Below are 5,596 nucleotides of genomic sequence, written 5' to 3' on the forward strand. Positions count from 1 at the left end.
ATGCAAGCTTTTTTATATAATGAAGGTGGATGAGGAAAGTTGCTGTTGCATTACAAAGACTGCTTACTTCCAACAATAACACCTGGAAGGCCGGAGACCCATGGCGGCGTGGTATCAAAAGCACGTCATCACTTAATTTATTTTTTGCATCCATTCCGGGCCCTTATTTCGGATCGCGACTACCAGTGGTCGGGCGGTGCTCTGCGGTTGAACTAGTCCACGCGCCCCTTCCCCGCCCAAACGCGAAACACTCGTACGCAAACACTGCGTACGAGACCCGCCCCGGTGGTCTAGTGGCCAAGGCACTCGGCGGCTGACCCGCGGTCGTGAGATCAAATCGCGGCTGTGGCAGCCACATTTCAGATGGAGTCGAAAATGCTTGAGGTCCATGTGCTTAAATTTAAATGCACGTTAAAGAGCACCAAATGGTCAGAATTTTCAAACCCCTCCACAACGTCGTCTTTCATAATAATATCGTGGTTCTAAGACTCAAAGCCCCAGATAACTTTGAATAAATCAATAATCACGTCCACATATTGATGACTTCACTTGATGATGACAGTGTTGACGCTATGGAAAGCAATACTGGCCAGTTCAGGAGCAAAGAAAGAAGCAAAGAGGGTTAGTCAGGAGACAATTCTGAAACTCAGTGATTAAATATAAATAAAATAGGAAGATGATGGGAGTTTTGGCGAGATCGTAGATCTCGAGAGGGCAGTGGTGTCGGAGGATATTGGCTTGCAGATGCTACGCGTACTCCCTCTTTGCTTTTTCATCCATGAAACCACTCATGCTCTCAACACCTGACACCTGCTATTTCGACTCTTCGTCTATGTAGGAATTCAACTCGGCAAATCTGGTAATTCATTTGCCCTGTGCGTTAACGAAAAAGGCAACCCGTGAAGAGGCTGTTAGCCGTTTGCGCAGCCAACGGGGAAGGGCGTCGACACAGTCGAGACGGGTTACATTCACTGCAGGGAGCCTGTTAATATGGGATGGGTTGACGCCAGCCAGACCTTCTCAGGGGTGGGCTCTTTGAGTGGTAACCACCTATAAGGGACCATTAATTATAGCGACGCATTCTATAGTACCCTCCTCGTGGATTGAGTAGAATATTCATTGAAAAATTACGTTTAAAAGAAACAAAACACGTCACGCTACTTAGCGGGGCTCCTTTGAAGCTGGGTTAGGAAGAGGAGCATATTCATTTATCGAAAAGGAACTTCACGGCTTCGGATCCGGCTGCTTGTCTGCGGAGACCTCTTCAGCCTTGCAAAGACGGTTTTTGATGCGAAATATCTCATAAGCGAGCTTGATCTGGTGGCGTTTGTTCTCCACTGCCCATGCGTGGCCCCTACTTCTCTGTCTTCTCTGCTACGCTCTCTCTCAATTATCTGTAGGCATCCCTCTCCACGGTGTTTGCACCCTTATTGCCAACATTACCTAGAATCACTTCAATCGTTCTCACAGATACCAAGATTGCGTATCTACAAAACACTTGATTACGTCTTTGATGGGAAGCGTCAAGGTTCTTTTAGATGGGAATCAGCTGTTTGACTAGCCTGTGTAACGCTGTCCCTACGTCTGCACCGCACTCCCCTGCCGCTGGTGTTGCAGCGGTGCCAAGAAGGTCACGCCTTCCCTCGTAGTGCGCGCGCGTTGGCGTCACTCTCTCCTTAGCCTGTCACCACCCGCCGCGTGACATCTTTCTTGGTTCACCTTCTCCCGCCCTCGCAGCGTTCGAGTGCACATCTAGCGAAGAGTGCACATCTAGCGAAAAGGGGCGACCATTTTGGGTCGCCCCTTTTCTATCAGTGAAACCAGGACGCCTATGGTTACCGTTCGATTAAAGTTTCTACGGTTCTTAATATTCTACAATGCTTCGAGGAATGAGGGAATGCTAGTGTTAACTATTGGTTGTGTGGGTATGCCCAAAGCGTCTTCATTTCCGAGTGGGCAGACCTTATGAGTAGTCGAAGGTGCTTTGTCTCAGCATAACTTTAATTATTGCGTTTAGACGTACTGCTTGCATTCCGTTATCTCAACGCAGTTTTTGGTTCTGATGCTCTGCTAGACGTGAACCAATCCAGCTCAGTGACCGTGGGGCACTTTACATCATCGAAGCTCAGATATCGCCTCACCCGACGCCAACAGCCGTGCCCTAGGTCCTGCAGTTGCATGCCACCGTCTTCGGCAGGTGGCACGCATGTCACATGCTCCTTGACAACGCCGGTGAGTCGCATAAAGTCGTCGAGTCCTTCAACGTTTTTGAGGTGACTGCGGATCACCTTGGCCGCTTGGCATGCCGGGATGTCCCACCGGTCGGCGAGCTCTCTCACTAGGGCTGGATTCTTTGAGACCTTCTCTAATGCGGTGGCAGTGCAGCAGTTTGGGATGAGTTATACGAACAATCAGTTGCAGTGAATAGGTGTTATCATAAAGTATTGTCCGAATAAAGAATTAGATCAGAGCAAACTAGCAACCTATTCGTATAGCTGCAGAGAAGGGTGTATTTAGGCATTGTGCAGATGCCAGCCAATATTATGCAGGAAAAATTTGGACGCCTTATTAAGTTCATGGCTGCAGCTGAAGAGTCGCTTGTAGCTAGATGTCACGCTGTTAACTGCCGAGTATTAGTTACTGTATAGGCTCCCTACGGAAACAGAGTTGCACATAGGTCCGCCACCTTATTCAATGGCTGTGCAGAGAAGCCTGTCGTTGCTACCATAGAAGAAAAATACTGAATTACATACGGACGCGGGCGATATGTAAAAAGCTTATCGAAACAAACGAGCGCTAAGAAACAGGGACATCGACATCACTGGAACTTCACTGCTGGCATCAATTTCTTCACCTTCATTCAGGTTTGTGGTATGGTATCACAACGCAACAGAATCTACTAGACTTCTGTAAGGGTGCCATCAAAAACCGAGAGGTTTCGTGCGATAGGACAAGTTCTTTGGAGCGCCTGTCTTATGCGCCTTTTTTGTTGTTGTCCCCGTTTCTTAGTACACGTTTGCTACACATCAAGTACTAATGAACTTGGCGAAACACGTGTCTTGCTAAGCCGTGTCTTGCCAAGTCGAAGGTGCCGAGCCAAACTGCACTTCGTACATGACTGTAGGTTTTAGTGCATGGCGTCCGCGGACGAACCGATGCGCAAAGCTAGAATTAAACATGATTCAGCCGATCCTGGAGGTAGCAAGATGAGTGGAGCTTTGACTAGTAGAAAGGCCGGCGTAAAAAACATAGACATGTTGTTACGGTGCCTCTGAGATGCGCAATATTTGCTTTTTAATTGACAATCGCACAACTATGAACGCTAAACTTTGAGCAATAGTGGTGGGCGCTGCGGATAGGGTTGGCCGTTTGGTGCCGTTTGAGGTCTCGTTAGAGCATGACAAACAGACAAATGTACAGACATACATACAGACAGGCAGACCAAAATTTTCCGTAAAAGGTCCGCAAGAAAGACTATCGTGTTTAAAAATAAAAACAATGACGTGATACCGACGAAAAGAACTTGGTGCCGTGCAGTCGTGTTCGTAAAGCTGACTTTGCCACCGCGATCTTTGTTCGAATGTATTCACATCCATCCTCTACTGATTATTGACGCCAAGAGAAAAATTGGCAGACCCAATGTATAGTGTACAGTGCACAATGTAAAATCGATTACATGTGAAGCATGAATAAGAAATGTTTCTATGTCACTTCAAAATGAGCAAAACGTTACGAGGAGGAGGTAAATCATGCCGTACACGACTTCCGTGTCATGATTATCATGTTCGAATGTGTCGTTTACCTTGGTCAGTTCTTCCTGTCACGTGATACCAAATTTGGTATACGTGGAGCTACCGAAATGACCGCGAGCATGCTATGAGCGTGGTATGTTGTCAAGTTCTTACATGACACGCGTGTCAGGATTATCATGATTGCACCAGTCATTTTTTTCAACATCCATTGACATCACGTAACGCCAAATTTGGTATATGTGAGGCTAGCAAACCGGCCGCGAGCGCATATTGAAGGACCCAATATACTCCTGTGTAGCGTTGACGCGCGCGCACGCTGGGCACAGCGACGCTACGTCGGCACAACGCGAGCACTCCATAGTCTGACGCCAGCGCGGCCTGACGGCAACCGGTGCGAAATGCGACATGCTGCATTTTGCGCCCATGCCATAGAATAACTTTACTCTATTCCGACGCGTTACCCAGACAACGCTGCTTCTCTCTTTTTCGTGACGGAGGGACGCCGGATGCGCTGAAACGCGCATGCGTCAAAACAACACAGCGTGGTGCGCGCCTGCGAGTACATGGCAGGACCGGCGCCTGGCGTGGCAACGCCGACGTGACGCGACAAAATGAACGCCAGCGAGCACGCGCACCGCGTCTTGTCTAAATGTATTGGCCCCTTCACTGTGGCACGTAGTCATGTTCTTACATGACACGCATCTCATTAATATTATGTTTGCACCAGTCAGACACCTTCGTCATCCATTTCCACGTAATACTAAATTTGGCATATGCGAAGCTAGCGAAACGGCCATGCGTGCATCATGAGTGTAACATGTAGTCATGTTGTTACAGGACACATATGTCGTGATTAGCATGTTTGGATGAGTCATTTACCTATGTCGTCCATTTGCGTCACGTAATTCTGAGTTCGGTACATGTGAAGCAAGCGAAACGGCCGCGAGCGCATCATTAGCATAGCATGTAGTCATGTTGTTACATGACACGCATGTCATGTTTATCATGTTTGGTCCAGTATCATACCTTCGCCATTCATTTGCGTCCCGTAATACCAAATGTTGTATAAGTGAAGCTAGCGAGACAGCCGCCAGCGCATCATGAGCGTATCATAAAGTCATATTGTTACATGACACCCATCTTATGTTTATCATGTTTGCATCAGTATCATGCCTTAGTCATCCATTCACGTCACGCAATACCAAATTTGGTTTAAGCGAAGCTAGTGAAATGGCCGCCAGCGCATCATGAGCGTGGCAAGTATTCATGTTGTTACATGACACGCATCTCATGTTTATCATGTTTGCATAAGTATCATGCCTTAGTCATCCGTTCACGTCACGCAATACCAAATTTGGTGTAAGTGAAGCTAGCGAAAGGGCCACCAGCGCATCGTGAGCGTTGCATGTAGTCATGTTGCAACATGACACGCATCGTATAATTATCACGTTTGCACCAGTCACATACCTTCGTTATCCATTTACGTACCGTAATACCAAATTTGGGTATATGTGACGCTAGCAAAATGGCCACGAGTGCATCATGAGCGTGGCATGTATTCATGTTGTTACATGACACGAATGTCATGATTTTCACGTTAGTCAGTCGCTTGTGTTCGCCATGCAATCATGTCATACCATACCAGTTTTGCATCAAATCGTGTGAATGAAACTACCTCGAGAGCAGCAAGCTCATGATATGTAAATAATAAATGTATGACATAAATACCATGATTTTCAAGTTATGACTAGTCAATTATGTTCTTCATACCGTCATGTTATGACATACCAAGTTTGGTATTTATTTATTTATTTATTTGTACAATACTGCGAACCTTGAGAGGT

Source organism: Rhipicephalus microplus, chromosome X (assembly GCF_043290135.1).
Source record: "Rhipicephalus microplus isolate Deutch F79 chromosome X, USDA_Rmic, whole genome shotgun sequence".
Taxonomy (NCBI): domain Eukaryota; kingdom Metazoa; phylum Arthropoda; class Arachnida; order Ixodida; family Ixodidae; genus Rhipicephalus; species Rhipicephalus microplus.